Below are 20,686 nucleotides of genomic sequence, written 5' to 3' on the forward strand. Positions count from 1 at the left end.
CTGCTATACTTGTATGTGACAGTTTGGGCAATAGAGACTAGTTACCATGTGTGCATGGCATATATCTATGGCACAATCCACATTGTCATGAATGATATCCATGCCATTAATGCTGTCAGACATATATGTATGTACTGAGTGCATAAGCAGAACAGGTAGCACATATGCATCTCATGTAACAACTTGATTGGTGTTCCGCACCATCAGACAGTCATGTATATTCCACAGAAAGAGCACCTAGGTATGTCTGACAGTGCAATGTGACAAAGGTGATACACTTTAGTTACACATCACTGGAAGATGTGTAGGGAGGGATATGAAGAAGGGTGCATTGTACTCAGTTAGTGGTGTGATGAAGGCTTGGAACCATGAAGTTATTATGGCCTCTGATGTGCATGTCCTTTACAAACCTGCTATTTATGTTACAGTCAAGGGAGTAGTTGGCACTGTGACCTCATACATGCTGGTGGAGGTACCACATACCCTCTACCTCAGGGCATAGGTCACATGCCTACTGGTCTGATTATAAGGTATGATGCCCACATTTTACTTGGGTAGTGTACCTGTTTCTTGATTCATCAAATCCCTCCATATGTCTCATCAATGCAGGTGTTGTCATGGCTGTGGCAGCAGTCTCTGGTCTGTATTATACTACTATCACAGTTGGAGTCAATAACTGCTTACAAGCTGTGGTCCTTCAGGCAGCTGTTTGGACACAGTATGTGCATGTCATCTGTGATGTCCATCGCTTAACTAATGACCTTGAAAGGGCCTATCAAACAAGCCTGATGTACTGACCTGATCACAGGACCTGAGATATGTGTCACATCACACATTTTGACATAGTGAAATGCCATGTATGTCATACACTGGTCCACCCATTTGGTGATAATAAGCTGTTTTTGGACACATATGACAGTGTTGATTGAATACTTCAGTGCAGATTTGTGTCAAATGCCTTGACCTAGTCAAGTTCCACAAGATGATACTGTTGCACGCACCTGGAATATTACAAGTGTACATGTAGAAGAGGTCCATGATGACATGTTGGTCTACCTCACATTTGAGGAGAGTCAGGATGTCTCTTTACATGCATGCATTAGGTGTGTTCCCCCCAATTCAGATGGATCCATGCTGATGTACACTCTTGTATAGGATAGTAGTCTGTGTGGAGGTTGTGTTGAGCTGTGTACCCAACTATATCATGAAGGTGTATGTGCTGATCATGCCACAGGTGATCTGTGATGTTGTCACAGTCCATTGATTCTGTGTGATAGGCCTGGATGTAGGTAAGACAGTGCATACTGCCTATAATGAGCTGGTCTAGGGTTTTGACACAATCACACATATCGGTATCATGGAGAAAACCCCCAAGTTGGGGATTAAACCTTACATCAATTGATGGGTAAACAATTAGCTTATTGACAGAACACATAATGCGAAAGTTGGTGAATCAACCTGTACCAGTAGAGCTGTCATTATTGGCAAACCCCAGGGATCTGTGCTTCGACCTTCACTGTTTGAACTGTATTGCTCAGCAGTTCAGGCTAAAGTATATGGCCTTTTCCTTACCAAGTTTGCTGATTCTTGCATATTGTGCACAATCATTGAGTCCACCAATGGTGATAACTGAGTACAGGAGGGGCTAACATACACAACTGATGGTGACACAAGCACACATACAAATAAGTGCAGAAATGTGTTTTTGTAATGTTGTTCATGTGAAAAGTTGAGTTCCATGTTAAGTACAGCATTGAAAACAGTCCTACTATACAGAACCCCAGTGTTGAAAGTACTGGGAATGCATTTGGATAGCAATCCGAACTTTGACCACCAAGTGTCCACACTGCTATTGAAAGCCTATGTTGTGCACATTATAACTCACGCAATCACATTAATATCTTAGGATTATATGACAGCATTGTAGTCAAACCTCATACCAACACTAGTAGAGCATAATGCTGTTTTTTAAATATACCTCACCAGACACATGTAGCAGCTGGAGAGACCACAGGGCTTTCTCAGCAAGATAACACAGTGCCTACACACCATGCCATTATGTATGTGGATAGATTAAAACCATGTCACTGTAAACTTTATTGCATAGGATGAGGTGACTTCTGCCTGGCCCCTAGGCCAGTCTCTGACTCTGCCCTGGTGGGAGTACTGCATATCTAAAAATGTGATATAGCTGATGACATCAGCACTGCTCATTGAGAAGAAGATAACAGTGTCCCACATGCTGGTGCAAAATGATCTCTTTAATGTCCAGTAACAGCTCACTCACAGAAACACCCAGTTTGCAGTGAGAATAGAACCCCTACATAGCTAAGTACACAGACTACAGAACACCATTTTTAATGCAAGTTCCACAGCGCAAGTCAAATTTATATAGGAGTGCAGGTGAATTTATAGTAGATGACATCAGCAGACCATGTGGGAGATAAGAGGTTGGGAGGCCTGTATGAAATGGATTTGTAGGCATGAACAAGTATCAAAATACTGTCATTGCATGGCATTGGAGCAGGAGCTGTGGGGTATGCACTTCTGCTCTGCTGTCTAGGCACACATGCACCATGTTGACTTCAGTGAGAACAGAGTCCATACCTAAGTACAAGGACTACAGTATATAGTACTTAATGTAAGTGCCACAGCACAAGTCTGATTTATACAGGAGCACAGGTGAACTTAGAGTGGATGATATCAGCAGACCATATGGGGGACAATGGGTTGGGAGGCCTGCATAGACACTTAGCTTCATAGGTTCATATGAGTTTACTAGCCTAATAGCACCAGGGTGTTTAGAAGCGTTGCTGTGTAAATACACAAGTACCCTTATTGAGCATAGTTGGATGGTCCATTTTGCAGAGCATGTTTGTGAGTGGCACCAATTGGCCCTGTCTATGAGAGACATAGGTGCTAGCCTAGAGGTGACTTTACAATCACCCAACCAGTTGTCAAGGCTGGGCTTGAACAGGGTTGCTGAGGAGCACTGCTTCACACACACAGTGGGAGCCTATTACAGAGGAGTGTGAATCATTGTGAGATATATCTGTCTCCCCAGCATGTTCTGTTAATGTCACAGGCTAGGTTGAGAACCCTGGGGCAAATTATTGTTGTCCCATTTGAATTGCAGATGTTCATCATTTCCAGAAGGGCAGGGTCTGAGACTGCTCTGCAGCACAACCATAGGTCACCTCTCAGCAGCCTGCATGATACCAAGTATAGTGATAGGTATGTTAGTCTTTCCATGTATGTCATGTTTGGAGGCCTGGGAATTTCCTAAGCACAACCTTGTGTTCTCTCCAATTGCTGCAGGTGTCTGGTGAGGTACAGAGAAATGTGAGCATTGTACTCATTACTGGTGTGATAAAAATAGAGTACAGCAAATATATGATACCCTCATCTTGAATGTGCTGTCTATATGTATGATGTGAGCAATGGAGATTGTGTGTGTGTCACTACTATGGGCACATCGTTATGAAAGTATAGATTGCTATTAACATGTGTTCCCAAGTCTCACAACACTGTGTTTGAACTTAGGGGATACTTCATTGACAAAGGTGACAAAGAGTCATTGTATGCTTACAGTTCATTCCATGAGTTTGCAACCAATCATCAGTCTGTCTCAGCACCTACAGTAATATCTTACTATCACTGGGGCACTCTATATGAGTGTGTCCAGCCAATAGTCATCTGCAAACTTGGTAAACCACAAGCCATCTACTGCTGCCTGTGCTTCAGGAAAGTATTTCCCAAACAGTTGAGGGACCAGCACAGATCCTTGTGGTATTCCACTGGTTAGTGGGGTACTGGTGGAGGTGCAGTTCTCAATTTTGAGAGTGGGAGTTCAATCATTGAGCCAATTGGCTATCTTTCTAGTACTGTATGGCCTAATTCCCAGATGGGAGATCTTCACTGTAAGACATGAATGGCAGATAGTGTCAAAGGCTTTGGATAACTCAACATAGGCTATATGTCCTGTTATCCCTCACCCAGGTCTTTGGGGACAGTATCCAAGAAGTCTACAAGGGTCAATAAGCAAGATCTACCCATGACAAAACTAAAATGCGCAGGGTCAAGTATGTTGAAGGTCACTAATGTCCATGTGAATATGGTCCATTCTGATTCCTACACTAGCCTTGCAGATCAGGCTTTTTAGGCATGTGGGTCAATAGTTGTGGCTCTGCATATTACCAGATTAATGTGCATTGTATAGGATACAAAATATTATATTACATTTTGTAGTGTGGTTGATATATGTTTGGAAAAATTACTGAGACTCCAGAGTTGTAGTGCTTGGGGGGGGGGGTGCAAACACATGGATGTATTTTAAACATGTGACACATACTTAGATAGGGCCTTCAATTTGTAATGTTTCTACATGTAATTTCATGTCATACAAAGGAAATGGACAGTAAACAGCACTAATACACCATAATATATACATTTCCATAATGCATTGAGCAGCCGGTTTGTGTGACGGTTAGTAAAGTATGCATGCATGTGAGATACACATGTTTGCACACTGTTAGAGTGCAAATGCAAGTCCCATTGATAAAGTCTGATAGTTAGTATAGAGTCTTTGAAATACACCTGCTTCTTAACTAACACTGTTGCAGCACATGTTAATGCAGTTAATATAGTGATACATTCCTTTTTTGGGCCAGATGATACTGTGTCCAATTACAGGTGTATGTCGTACTTTAAAATACTTTTCATTAGAGTGATAATAAATGACGTGAATTGTTTATATGAGATGTGTTACTGCGTGTTGGCATAGCACAGTGGTGTTAAGAGACATTACATGGGAGTAAACACCTATTTGCCACCACTCACTTTTGAAGCAGGATTTGCATCTCCGAGTAAACTTGGAGCCCAAAATGTGAATGGTTCCATTGCTTCTCCAACATTGCTAAATTCAGACTTCTAGTATTGCGTCTCTGGAATTTACCTGCTACTTAACTGACTCTGTGGCAGCATATATTAATGCAGAGATACATTCCCTTTTGGGGCCCAGATGGGACTGGTTATGAATACAAGTATATTTAATACTTTAATAACATTTACATTACCGTTGCTGCATGTTGGCATGTGATGTGCACCATCATGCAATAATGCATTAAAGAAAAGAAATGGGGAAGACAGACAGGGGTAAAATGGGGAGCAAGCAGGGGGAGAACAAATGGAAAGCAATACAGGAATGTACAGGAGGGAGGTAGAAAAGAACCATAGCTATCCATGTGTTCAACAGTAAAAACGGATAATATCTGCAGAATATTAGCTGAATTTGGACTGTCACCTCCAGGGAGAGGGGGGTGACTACAATGCAATCATGTTGTATAGCCAATTGGACCAAATCAAGTGTCTCAAGAAGACATGAGTGTGAAAAGAAGAGCTATGTATTGGACAATTTTTTTTTTGGACAGGTGCCCTTTTTTTTGAGAAAGAAGAAAGTTGGTGAAGGGGCATAGGTATGTCTGGGTCTGGTGAGTTAGGTAGGTGAGGAAGCAATTGCAGAGAGACAATACAAACAAGACAAGAAACAGGGATGATGATGAACACAAGAGTTTGGGTTGATACCATGGATGGAGTGAGGGTGCAGACACCCAGGACCCATGGTCATCAAGCTGGGTGACAGTGAGAATGGAGTTTTCAACGACAGGACTGTCATCACTGTCAACTCACTCCACCACTGGCTGGAGTGCTTGATGTCTCCTTCTCCTCCTCCTGGCACTACATAAAATGAGGGAGAGCAGCCTCTCCAGCTGACATAGGTGTGCACCAACAGTACAGTGCTCAACCCTACGCACCATCCCTGGCAACTTAGTGTGGGTGATAAACTCACCACCACTGCCACTGCTCCCAGAGGGAGGGTAGGTAGTGCACGGGCAGCATAGGTGGAGCTGACAAACTGGATCCCAGACATAGTGGGCAATGGTGCCAGAGGAAACTCAGTGGAGTGGGGGCAGGCAGATCCTGTGGGGCAGGTCTACTCTGCTGTGATGTGGAGCATTTCATGATGTGGTACACATGGATGACATGGATGCAGTTTTACAACATGTAATAAAATAAAAAAAATAAAAATAATAAAGAGAGCGAAGGGTTTGGGTGAGAGAAAAAAAGAGATAAGATTAGTACCTTCACATGTAACATACAATACATTAACACTGTTATTTGACTCTATTATCTTAACCTTTACTGCTAAAACCCCCAGCAGATAACTTTTACTTTTAAGACTGCCAGCTCCTAAGAGATGCAAACTATGCTAGCGATTGAAGCAAATCCTCCTTCACATGTGCATATAGTACAAATATGTATGTTCCATGTATACAGATTACAGTTTGCAGTATGGCATGTGTGCCATGGGATAGAGCTTCTGCTTCAAACCTTTAAGTTACAAATAATTGAAGAATTAACAGTATTGTGTATTTGGAAAGTGTGGTATTTGAATCCACAACCTCTGACTAAAGTGTGATATTGTACTCTTGGTTTGTGCTACAGACTAATGCATGCATACTTGCTTTTAAAGTTGAGATATGTATGCTTAATTTGATACAACTCTATAAAGTTCTGAAAAAGCTATCTTTAACTTTTAATACTATAATCAAACTACTCTTCTGCTGCATGCATACCCCATGCCTCCCATCTCCACCAATCTAGCCACATGGGTCCTAACACTGATCTCCCTTCCCATGGCAGCTGTGGAAAAAAAAACAGAACAGAATAGATTGCCATTATGAACACCAGTCCTGCCTATATTCAGCGTTTAGTCCTTACGAGTACTCTCTGTAGTTGATACATACACATCTGTGGGATGTCCACAGTCCTATATTCCTCAATCCAAGCATCAAAAGTATCCCTCTTCCTGTGGCATAGGTCAATAAAGTGGTGTCTACATGGGTCACCAGTGCATAGGATACCAGTGGCACTGGGTACAGCCCAGGCTAAACTATTCCAAGCTTCCAACTTATACTGGCAGCCAGAATAGTCCCCCTGCAGCAGCCTGGCACTGTGGTGTTTCACTACAAGACCAATAAAATTTTGGACTCTGGACACCCCATCTTAGTGCCCTAAAGCTCAGATTCTCTTCATAAATGTCTGCCATGTCTACTATGGATCGAGATCAATGGAGACTGATGGTTTGCAACCAATTCCAGTTATCGTGTTTACTGGGAGTGCACACACTGTTTGAAAAATGTTGAACACAGCTTACTATCTCTCAAACATGGTGGTCAACACAGCACACCCCCGAGTCCCAAGTCTGTGCGATGGTAATCAGTGTGCAATAGTGCCAAGCAGTAAGAAATTACATAATTACAGAGGCAGTTATGTGGTTTAATGGATGTACAAGCAATTTTGTATGTGTGATAGGCAAATGTGAAGGCTATGCCAGTCCAGATAGCTGAAATAAACTTACAGGAATATAGTACACAGTATACCCACAGTCATACATGTGATAACGCATAATGTGAAATGGGACAAAAGTAAAAGTGTATGGAATATGCTGCATTCAAACCCAGGACCATGTCTATGGTAGTCCTACACTTACATCTGTTGCCACAGGAGGGTTGATAAAACACTTGTCTATGTTGCAGCTTATTGCTGTCAGGGTCCTGTCTGCTTCCTGGGGTCCAGGTTTCACACTGCCATTTATTTTTCTCCTTTTCCCATGTTTGCACTAAATGGAGCATCATAAAAACACTGGCCAGAAAAAAATAATAAGGAGAGAAAAGGATTTGTACCCAGTACCATCTGGCCCCAAAACATGCAGGACTACAACTATTGACCCATAAATGTAACAAGGTGTATCTGCAAGGCTAGGGAAGGGATCAACATGGACCTTATCCACAGGGACATAAGTGACCTTCAACACACTTGAGTCAACCCATGCTGTGTTTGCCATGGATAGATCTTGTCTATTGAACCTCTTGGACCTCCTCAATACTGACTCCAAAGACCTGAATGACAGATAACAGGACATACCACCTATGATCAGTTATCGAAGGCCTTTGATAATATTCACCATTTATGTCTCATAGTGAAAATTTCCCATCTGCAAATTAAGCCATACCGTACTAACTGGATAGCTATCAAGCTCACCAACAGAACTTACACTGTCAAAGATGGGGACAGCACAATCCCACTACCCACCTGCCAATGGAATACCCCAAGGATCTGCTCTGGGTTCTCAACTGTGCAGAAACTACTTCCCTGAAGTGCAGGTAATGGCAGGTGGCCTGTGGTTTACCATGTATACAGATGACTACTAATTGGACACACTCATATAGATTCCCCAGTGATGGTAACATATTACAGAAGGGACTAACAGACACAAATGATTAGTGCCAGACTCACATACTGAGCCTTACAACAAACAATGCCTCATTGTCCCCTTTGGCAATGAATTACCCCTGCTAATTATTATATACATAGCACCCCTCTCAGCTCAAACACAGTGTTGTGAGACTTGTGAACACATGTTCACAGCGATCTACACTTTTATCACTATGTGTCCATAGTTGTGAGACACTCATTCTGCATTGCACACCTCATAGATATGGACATTGCATCCAAGACCAGGGAGGTCATAGCTCTGTTGCAGTCCACCCTTATTTGAGTACAAGGCCTCCCTTCTATCTGTACCTCACCAGGCAACTGTAGCAATTGCTTGTTCCAACTCAGCCAAGGTCCTCGTGGTCGTGCAGAGTGGTGCTAGCAGCAGAGAGATGAAAAAGAGTGACTGCTACCTGATTTAAGCATTCTTTACTGCCTTTACATTAGTGACTGCATATTCTCACCGAAAAGCGAGTTTGTAACTGCTGTACTACTTAAATAAGCTTGTTATTGCATTTTTGCTTACCTGCACTTTAAAGTCATTTTTTATTGTTTAATTTAACTGTTGAGGCTGCCCACTCAAGTGCGCAAGCCTGTGCGAAGCATTTACTGTGTTTTCCTGCTATCTGTTACTGTCTTTAAAAAAAAGGAAAAAAAAAAACAAAAAAAAATCCTTGTTTCCCGCCTTTTCTGAGCTAGAATAGTCCTGAATTCAGATTTTGCTGTATTCTGGACTTTAGTACAAGTTCCTGTGTTGCCCATATCCTTACTTGGATAGGAGGAAGCTTCTCTGTTCACCAGTGAGAGTGGGGAGCTTTGAGCAGCCTATCTGTCCCTGGATGAGTGGTCTCAGCCCAGAAACTAGTAGTTTATTCACCATTTTGGACTAATTCCTAACTCTTTCAAGTCCTCTGCTTTAAAACCCACTTTGGCGTGGTTTTTGCACTTGTTCTGACAAAGCCAAGCTCCTCGTGGTCCTGCAGAGTGGTGCTAGCAGCATAGAGACGAAAAAGAGTGACTGCTACCTGATTTAAGTATTCTTTACTGCCTTTACATTAGCGACTGCATATTCTCACCAAAAAATGAGTTTGTGACTGCAGTACTACTTAAATAATCTTGTTATTGCATTTTTGCTTACCTGCATGTTAAAGTCATTTTTTATTCTTTAATTTAACTGCTGAGGCTACCCACTCAAGTGCGTTAGCCTGTGCAAAGCATTTACTGTGTTTTCCTGCTATCTGTTACTGTCTTAAAAAAAAGAAAAAAAAACAAAAAAATATATCCTTGTTTCCCGCCTTTTCTGAATAGAATAGTCCTGAATTCAGGTTTTGCTGTATTCTGGACTTTAGTACAAGTTCCTGTGTTGCCCATATCCTTACTTGGATAGGAGGAAGCTTCTCTGTTCACCAGTGAGAGTGGGGAGCTTTGAGCAGCCTATCTGTCCCTGGAGGAGTAGTCTCAGTTCAGAAACTAGTTGTTTATTGGCTGTTTTGGGCTAATTCCTAGCTCTTTCAAGTCCCCTGCTTTAAAACCTGCTTTGGCGCAGTTTTTGCGCTTGTTCTGACTCAGCCAAGCTACTCGTGGTCCTGTAGAGTGGTGCTACTAGCAGAGAGATGAAAGAGAGTTACTGCTACCTGATTTAAGTATTCTTTACTGCCTTTACATTAGCGACTGCATATTCTCGCCGAAAAGCGAGTTTGTAACTGCTGTACTACTTAAATAAGCTTATTATTGCATTTTTGCTTACCTGCACTTTAAAGTAATTTTTTTTTGTTTAATTTAACTGCTGAGGCTGCCCACTCAAGTGTGCTAGCCTATGCAAAGCATTTACTGTGTTTTCCTGCTATCTGTTACTGTCTTAAAAAAAAGAAAAAAAAAGAAAAAAAATATACTTGTTTCCTGCCTTTTCTGAGCTAGAATAGTCCTGAATTCAGATTTTGCTGTATTCTGGACTTTAGTACAAGTTCCTGTGTTGCACATATCCTTACTTGGATAGGAGGAAGCTTCTCTGTTCACCAGTGAGAGTGGGGAGCTTTGAGCAGCCTATCTGTCCCTGGATGAGTGGTCTCAGCCCAGAAACTAGTTGTTTATTGGCCATTTTGGGCTAATTCCTAGCTCTTTCAAGTCCCCTGCTTTAAAACCCTCTTTGGCGTGGTTTTTGAGCTTGTTCTGACTCAGCCAAGCTCCTCGTGGTCCTGCAGAGTGGTGCTAGCAGCAGAGAGATGAAAAAGAGTAACTGCTACCTGATTTAAGTATTCTTTACTGCCTTTACATTAGCAACTGCATATTCTCACCGAAAAATGAGTTTGTAACTGCTGTACTACTTAAATAAGCTTGTTATTGCATTTTTGCTTATCTGCATGTTAAAGTCATTTTTATTCTTTAATTTAACTGCTGAGGCTACCCACTCAAGTGTGCTAGCCTGTGCAAAGCATTTACTGTGTTTTCCTGCTATCTGTTACTGTCTTAAAAAAAAAAAAAAAAAAAAATATATCCTTGTTTCCCACCTTTTCTGAGCTAGAATAGTTCTGAGTTCAGGTTTTGCTGTATTCTGGACTTTAGTACAAGTTCCTGTGTTGCCCATATCCTTACTTGGATAGGAGGAAGCTTCTCTGTTCACCAATGAGAGTGGGGAGCTTTGAGCAGCCTATCTGTCCCTTGAGGAGTGGTCTCAGCCCAGAAACTAGTTGTTTATTGGCTATTTTGGGCTAATTCCTAGCTCTTTCATGTCCCCTGCTTTAAAACCCACTTTGGCATGTTTTTTGCGCTTGTTCTGACTCAGCCAAGCTCCTCGTGGTCCTTCAGACTGGTGCTAGCAGCAGAGAGATGAAAAAGAGTAACTGCTACCTGATTTAAGTATTCTTTACTGCCTTTACATTAGCGACTGCATATTGTCGCCGAAAAGCGAGTTTGTAACTGCTGTATTACTTAAATAAGCTTGTTATTGCATTTTTGCTTACCTGCACTTTAAAGTAATTTTTTATTGTTTAATTTAACTGTTGAGGCTGCCCACTCAAGTGTGCTAGCCTGTGCAAAGCATTTATGGTGTTTTCCTGCTATCTGTTACTGTCTTAAAAAAAAGAAAAAAAAAACAAAAAATATCCTTGTTTCCCGCCTTTTCTGAGCTAGAATAGTCCTGAATTCAGGTTTTGCTGTATTCTGGACTTTAGTACAAGTTCCTGTGTTGCCCATATCCTTACTTGGATAGGAGGAAGCTTCTCTGTTCACCAGTGAGAGTGGGGAGCTTTGAGCAGCCTATCTGTCCCTGGAGGAGTGGTCTCAGTCCAGAAACTAGTTGTTTATTGGCTGTTTTGGGCTAATTCCTAGCTCTTTCAAGTCCCCTGCTTTAAAACCTGCTTTGGCGCGGTTTTTGTGCTTGTTCTGACTCAGCCAAGCTACTCGTGGTCCTGTAGAGTGGTGCTAGTAGCAGAAAGATGAAAAACAGTGACTGCTACCTGATTTAAGTATTCTTTACTGCCTTTACATTAGCGACTGCATATTCTCGCCGAAAAGTGAGTTTGTAACTGCTGTACTGCTTAAATAAGCTTGTTATTGCATTTTTGCTTACCTGCACTTTAAAGTAATTTTTTATTGTTTAATTTAACTGTTGAGGCTGCCCACTCAAGTGTGCTAGCCTATGCAAAGCATTTACTGTGTTTTCCTGCTATCTGTTACTGTCTTAAAAAAAAGAAAAAAAAACAAAAAAAAATATCCTTGTTTCCCACCTTTTCTGAGCTAGAATAGTCCTGAATTCAGGTTTTGCTGTATTCTAGACTTTAGTACAAGTTCATGTGTTGCCCATATCCTTAATTGGATAGGAGGAAACTTCTCTGTTCACCAGTGAGAGTGGGGAGCTTTGAGCAGCCTATCTGTCCCTGGAAGAGTGGTCTCAGCCGAGAAACTAGTTGTTTATTGGCTGTTTTGGGCTAATTCCTAGCTCTTTCAAGTCCCCTTCTTTAAAACCCGCTTTGGCGTGGTTTTGCACGATTTTGCACATAGGGTAGCATTGGGCAGCGCCGCCTAAACAGGTTTAAACTATTCCCGGCTCCAAAAAGTCTGCCCTTCACTTTTTCCCTTAGAACTGCTCTAAATCTCAAAATAACCACTCTATTTTCATTCTAAAGCCCTGCACTTGCTCGTATAAGTAATCTTACAGGTAAATGCTAATAAACTTAAGCACTACACCCTCTTATACTCTTTTTAAGTACTTGCTCCCTATTGGTCCTTTCTGATCAGTCAACAAGTAGTCCCCTATACTATTCAGGCATGTCCAAAGGTCAGTTTCGGGTTTACTCCCCAGTCCAGCTGGTGAATCTGGGAATCTTGAGGCAATGTTACAACTGCCTTATGTACACAGACAACCCTCTCCTCCTCCCAACAAGCTGAAATATATGTGAGAGATGCAACTATATAGCCATACTGGAGGCTGAGCTCTCTCAACCCAGTACTGGCACAGCCGGTCAGGAGGAAAAGGTAACCACATACACCACAAATCCAGTCTCACATAGACCTATCGCATCAGCAAACCAAACACATAAACACACAAAAACATACTCGGAGGCTCTAAACTTAAATCTGCCTAAGCAGCAGAGACCTCCAAAGCAGACATCCAATCAACCCCTACCATGCAACAATACCCACGTAACACATAGTTCACAAAGTCAGTGTGCCACACAGTCACAGCCCCTAAGGCTAAACAACACACCTAATACACTTGTAATAGGTGACTATTGTCAGACACACTGACGTCTCACTCACCAGACTGAACAAGGAGAAGGTCACTGTAAGCTGCCTGTCGGGTGCCAGGATCCACCACATAACACATGCACTCAGGTCACTCCAAAGCAAGTACAAATATGACTCCGTCATTGCCCATGCTGGTGTGAATGACCTGAGATGTACCTCCCTGGACTACATGAAAAGAGACATAGAGGAGCTCTCTGATCATGTAGCCCAGGCCGGTATGACCCTGACCTTGAGTAACATCTTGCCCTCACCAAGAATGATGCCATGGTATAAAGACAAAATGATCAATTTTAACAATTGGCTAAAGTATTGGTGTCATTCAAAGGGGATCCAGTGTCTGTCAGCCTGGGATGATATGCTCGACAAGCCACGTTGCTTCGCTAGGGACGGCTTGGACCTGTCACCCCTGGGTTTTTGAATACTGGCAAAGGCTCTTGCCTCCCCCATAGTGCCTTTTTTTAGGCAAGGCTCAAAAGTCAAACCCACCTCCATAGACAACACAAAGAAAAAAAAACTAAGGGTAATGCTGCTCAACGCCAGAAGTCTAAACCTCTCCGCGTGGCTGCTGAGCGATCCCTGGCGTCTTACTTTGTATTCCAATCTGTTCAAACCTACCATACTCACTTTATCTACTCCTGGCTGTGTCTTATCAGACTCAATAGATCAGCAATATCCACCTACCTATACCTGCCTGGGTATTCACCTCACCTGGAGTATCTAAGTGCCCTTGGACTAAAAGCCTAAGATTCTGTTCAAACCTACCATACTCACTTTATCTACTCCTGGCTGTGTCCTATCAGACTCAACAGATCAGCAATATCCACCTACCTATACCCGCCTGGGTATTCACCTCACCTGGAGTATCTAAGTGCCCTTGGACTAAAAGCCTACGATTCTATTCAAACCTACCATACTCACTTTATCTACTCCTGGCTGTGTCTTATCAGACTAAATAGATCAGCAATATCCACCTACCTATACCTGCATTCACCTCACCTGGAGTATCTATGCCCTTGGACTAAAAGCCTAAGATTCTGTTCAAACCTACCATACTCACTTTATCTACTCCTGGCTGTGTCTTATCAGACTCAATAGATCAGCAATATCCACCTACCTATACCCGCCTGGGTATTCACCTCACCTGGAGTATCTAAGTGCCCTTGGACTAAAAGCCTAAGATTCTGTTCAAACCTACCATACTCACTTTATCTACTCCTGGCTGTGTCTTATCAGACTCAATAGATCAGCAATATCCACCTACCTATACCCGCCTGGGTATTCACCTCACCTGGAGTATCTAAGTGCCCTTGGACTAAAAGCCTAAGATTCTGTTCAAACCTACCATACTCACTTTATCTACTCCTGGCTGTGTCTTATCAGACTCAATATATCAGCAATATCCACCTACCTATACCCGCCTGGGTATTCACCTCACCTGGAGTATCTAAGTGCCCTTGGACTAAAAGCCTAAGATTATGTTCAAACCTACCATACTCACTTTATCTACTCCTGGCTGTGTCTTATCAGACTCAATAGATCAGCAATATCCACCTACCTATACCTGCCTGGGTATTCACCTCACCTGGAGTATCTAAGTGCCCTTGGACTAAAAGCCTAAGACTCTGTTCAAACCTACCATACTCACTTTATCTACTCCTGGCTGTGTCTTATCAGACTCAATAGATCAGCAATATCCACCTACCTATACCCGCCTGGGTATTCACCTCACCTGGAGTATCTAAGTGCCCTTGGACTAAAAGCCTAAGATTGTATGTCACTAAGTAAATTGCATTTTTCATTCCTAACATTTATGTATATAATTGTCCACTACACATCCTAGGTGTAGTAGCTTAACTGCCAAATCTGCCAGCAGCCATACCCCTCCCTGTCTACTATAGTTGCTCCCCCCGCCTGTCTCAAAGACATTGTACCACCTCTATTCTCCAACCATGCTAATCCTCTTTCCTTCTCCATTACTTTTTCTTATTGGTAACCACTACTATATTATCCTTGCTTGGTACTTCCAGACTTTGACCACTAGATGGCAGTCCTTATCCTCTAATTCTCCTATCTGCCACCCTCCCTACCTCATACTCTACACCTACGTGCTTGTCGCACTTGTCTCCTTTCTTTTTTTCCTTCTCTAGTCCTCTTTAACCTTACACCCTACTCTCCACAGTCCTTATAAACCCTCTATCAAACCCTCCTCTCCGCCTGCACTACTCCTGACTTAACCATTACCCACTCTGGCCTCCCTTCTCTCTGTTTTTATAATTCCCCTTCCTCACACACACATTTGCCTTCTACCTACTAATTTCTGTTTCTACCTTCTACCTACTGATTGTTTTTTCTCACTGCTTTTTCCTTTCTCTGCTGTGCCCCGCTCCGTTCGCCCTTCGGGCTCACTCCACTCCCCTACCCTACTCCAAATCCCACCCACCCTCAGAGCCCCTAGTCTTATACTTGCTTAGCCACACCCCCTATTTTCTCACATCCTATCTAATTTCCTGCCTCGTTCACACTTAAAACTATCCTCTCCCATCTGACGGCCACACCCCATTCCCTACCTTCCTAATACTAATCTCCAACCTTGTCAAGCTCACCAATCTCAACATGTCCCTGCCTTTTAAACTACTTTATCTACTCCTGCTACTTAACATCCTTCTTTTATATACTATACCCTTACTTCCTATGAGTACTACACCCTCAGCAGATCTCCTAGCTTAGCTAAACACACTAGCTCTGTCCTTCCCCTACCTGAACAAACCTACATTAACCTCCTCTCATCCTGCCCTTACTTTCCCCCACAGTATCACAGAATACTCCATAACAAGTATCACACAACTAGAAAGTTCTACCTAATACCCTCTAAAAACTCAAAATTATTTCCACTCCCTCAAACACTCTTACTGTTACATGGAGACATTCACCCCAACCCTGGCCCAAATACTTCCCTCCTCCACACCCTCTCAAACCAAACTACTAACAATTTGAGTTCACCTTTCTCTTCTAACTCCCTTTCTATAGCACACCTAAATATTCATAGCATTAACAATAAAATTACACAACTCCATGCTTTAATTGACCTCTACTCATTTGATATTCTCTGTCTCACTGAAACCTGGCTTAAACCAGGTACCAAAGACAACGACATTACTCCCCCTGGCTATAGCATTTTAAGGCAGGATCGTCTAAACAAAAAGGGTGGTGGAGTTGCTTTACTCTATAAATCTGAACTACAGGTGTCCTCTATTGACTCCCTACCTCCCCCCTGTCAATGCTGAAATACTCTGCAGCAAATTCCAAGTAAATAAAAGAAAAGCCATTTATATAATATCTTCCTATATCCCTCCTGGCAACAACTTGGATACCCTCGAAAAAATTCTCAGCTGGCTCTCCTGTAGCTTTCCTCAAGAAACCATACTCTTAGGAGACTTCAATATTGATTGGAATTCCTGCATATCGCCCAAACCCACCTATCACCTCAACCTCTTTAATTTCCAACAAACAATAAACTCCCCAACTAGGATTCACAAATCTACCAATAAACAAGCCATCTTAGACTGGATATTGGTCAACAAAAATCCCCTCTCTTATAAAACTGGAATACTCCCTGACAATATCAGCGACCACCTTCTCACCTATATCACTAAACAAACAAATAATCTCAATCAGGCCAGCTATCGTACTATACGTAACAAAAAAAAATTCAACCTTCCTATTTTCCTCAATGAACTCAAACAATGTAACTGGTCAGCTCTAAAACACCTTCCACTGGAGGAAGCAGTGGCCCATTTCAACAACACATTCCTCCAAATTCTTGAGTATCACGCCCCCTCATGCTTAATTAGAACAGGATCCAAAGCTGCCCCTTGGCTTTCTAAAGAAACCAAGCAAACAATGCTATTAAGGAATAAAGGAGAACAACTAAAAACCCAACTGACCATCAAAACTTCAAACACCTTAGAAATACCACAAAAAAAACTTACCCATCTTGATAAAAAGAATTATTACCTTCAATATCAAAAAAATCCAAATCATAACCCCAAAAAATTCTGGTCAGGAATCAATAAACTGCTCCATCCAGGAAATACCAAAGCACCTACTCCAGCTAACTTAGCACAAACCCCACTCAACCTAATAGCCAATACATTCAACAACTTCTTCACTGAAACAGTCACCTGTCTTGCAAAGAACATGACTCCCCATACTTTCCTTAAAAACACCTCCCCTCAAAATAACACCCCCACTCTAACATTCAGTACAGTCTCCACAACATATATACAAAAGTTACTGTCAAAACTCAAACCATGCACTCCTTCAGCTGACCAACTACCAGCTGAATATCTGCAGCTAGCATCAGCAGAACTAGCATACCCAGCCTCTATTTTAATTAACAGAACAATAACCGAATCTACTATCCCATCCCTCTGGAAAGTCTCATATATCGTTCCTCTGCATAAAGGAGGTAACTCTAATGAACTTTCTAATTTCCGCCCTGTAGCCTTATTATCACCACTATCTAAAATCATGGAGCGTTGTATACACCAGCAACTTTTACATCATCTTTTACATAATAGCCTACTTTCAGACACTCAACATGGCTTTAGACCTTTCCATAGCACTTCCACTGCTCTTCTCTCCTTCACAGATACTATCAACAAAAATCGCAATAACAACCTATACTCTTCTGCTTTGTTTCTTGGCCTCTCTAAAGCCTTTGACATGGTCAACCATCAACTTTTACTAGACACTTTGAAATCTCTCTCACTTGAACCTTCAGCAGTGCACTGGTTTGACTCTTATCTGAAAGATAGACAACAAGCAGTCCTTTGGGACAGCCATTTCTCCTCTCAGCTCCCAATCACTATTGGTGTCCCACAAGGATCCATCTTAGGACCCCTTCTCTTCTCCATATTTATAAACAACCTGTCTATCTCACTCCCAACACCCTCATGTATTCAATATGCAGAAGATTCAACTCTCATCTGTTCTGCTGTATCTCCAGCTGAACTTCATTCTTCCACCCAAAAAGTCTTTACAACAGCAGAAAGATGGTTCCAAGATATCTGTCTCCTCCTTAATCCCAAAAAAACTAAATTATTACTATTTTCTCCAACCCAGAAATCTACCCCTCTTTCCTTTTCTATTGTGTCTGACAATAGCACTATCATTACACCTGATAGTTCCGCTAAACTACTAGGTGTTACAATAGATAATCAACTAAACTTTGATTACCACATTGACCTAACTATCAAAACTGTTAATAAAAAGATAGGTGCCCTCTATAGACTTAAGCCCTTTCTAACAGCAACCACCAGGGTGTCTTTAGCCCAAACTCATCTTATCTCTACATTATTATATGCCTCCCCATCTTTTATAAACCTTTCAAAATCTAACCTTCAGAAACTTGCCACAGCCTACCACAGCATTGCCAGGTTTGCCACAGGTTCCCCATTTCTCACACATCATTGTGTTAATCTCAATAAACTTGACTGGGTTGAACTTCAAAATCTCATTCTCCTACATCAATTAGTTATTACCTATAAAATTCTCCATTACCCTTCTAATACACCCATACTAAATAACCTTGTTGTCCCTTACAGGAATCTTACTTCCCTTCGCTCAGCTAACAAATTACTAGTGGCCACCCTCAAAACACACAATAAAGCTGGGGTCTCCTTGTTTACAAATGCCATTGGCTCACACTGGAATAAACTTCCCATAGAACTGACCACTCTAGGCTCATCACAACTTTTCAGAAAACAACTAAGAAACTATTTTAAAACTCACTGGCTATGCCCTTGCTTGAATCCTGACTGATCTCAGCTTCCATTTCTCTTTTCAACTCTTTCCACTACTCTTCCTCATGTCCCTATCACTACCTTCACCCCCCCCTGTACTTCACCTACCTTCCACTTGGATATTACTTTTCCCATATATTTTCTTCTCTTTATATTACTGCAACCTATCATCTCACCTTGTATCTAAATCACCCAGCTGATGAAATCTGTTTCTTAAAACTAGTGCCCTGACACAAAATGTTTATCAAAATTGTTAATACTGTAAATAGTTGAATAGAGTCTTGTGTGAGTTACTTGCTTTATTTCTTCTTTAATTACTCTTCCAAAGATTTTGTAATAGAAACCCTCACACTATGTTTAGTTTTTATATATTACTTTTGCACTGTTCCTTTGCTACTTGGGAATAGTTCTTTACATACTTATAATTTCTATCTTATTGTGCTATTTTTGTTTATTTTTATCATTATTATGTACGAGTATATAGTGGAGCTTTTCTCCTCGGGCCTCTGCTGAAAATGGGCATGTATCCAGCCAGACTAGCCCGATCAACAAATGTAAAATAAATAAAATAAACCTCAAGATGCACGCACTCGAGACTCTCCTCAGTATGGAGAATATCAATATCTGTGCAGTAACAGAAACCTGGTTCAAGGCTCCCGAAATCACCCCAGCACTACCAGGTTATACCTCATACCATGCTTTTCAGCCCCAAAACTCAGACCGAACCACAAAAGGAGGAGGAGTATCCATATTCATCAAAGATACCCACACCTCCAGGTTAATGGCACTGCACGAAGCATCAGAGACCATCCATGTGCAACAAACAGAGGGCAAAACTGCCTTTCAGTTTGTAGCCTGCTACAGACCACCCTCCCAAACACAGGAACCCCACTCGGCTTTCCTGCGAACACTGGAGAATATAAAGGTCTCTCCAAACACCATTATATTGGGTGAGTTCAACTACCCAAACATTGATTGGGAAAACTACTCAAGCCCCAACACCCTCGCCCAATGGTTCCTAGAATTTATAAACTCAAATGCTATAGAAAAACTGGTCACCACTCCCACAAGAGGGGAAAACATATTGAACCTGCTCATCACCAACATGGGGTCTCTATGTTCCACACCAGAGGTATACCCCTCATTGCTAAGATCAGACCATAAATTAATCTCACTGAACATCCATATTCTGTTCCCACCCCCAGCCAAGGAAACCACGGTGAAGAACTTCTCAAAAGCAAACTTCACACTTCTCAAAACCGAGGTGGAATCCTTCAAAGCCCCCAGGCCAGTGGAAAATACGGCCCAAAATGCAGAATCCTTTACAAAAGCATTCTATGGACACCTATAGCAATGCATGGAGCATGCTATCCCCCAATAAAAACCAAGACTCACTCCTCCAAAGGCAGGAGACCTGTCTGGTGGACCCCAGTGATAAATAAGCTATGCAACAGAAGGAGGAAGCTACTACATGATAGAGCAAAATCCCAAAAAGGGAAGGCATTTCTGATCAGTACTAGCAAGAAACTATGATCCCTCATAAAATCATCTAAGGCCTTCTTTAGTTATGTCAGGAACATGGGAGGCAACTCCCAGATATGCTCTGAGTTAGTGCAAAATGACAAAAAATACACTGAACCCACAGACATTGCCAATATCCTGGCAGAAAGGTTCAGTGCAAACTTCTCCCCCCCTACCCCCCAAAAGAGCAAATGTCTATCCCAACAGAGTGTAGCCTCCCTGAGATCACAGATGCACAGGTGAGAGCTTCCCTCTCCAAAGCAAAAAACACAGCATCA

The sequence above is a fragment of the Protopterus annectens genome, chromosome 16.part0 (assembly GCF_019279795.1).
Source record: "Protopterus annectens isolate FY-2018-M chromosome 16.part0, PAN1.0, whole genome shotgun sequence".
NCBI classification, from domain to species: domain Eukaryota; kingdom Metazoa; phylum Chordata; order Ceratodontiformes; family Protopteridae; genus Protopterus; species Protopterus annectens.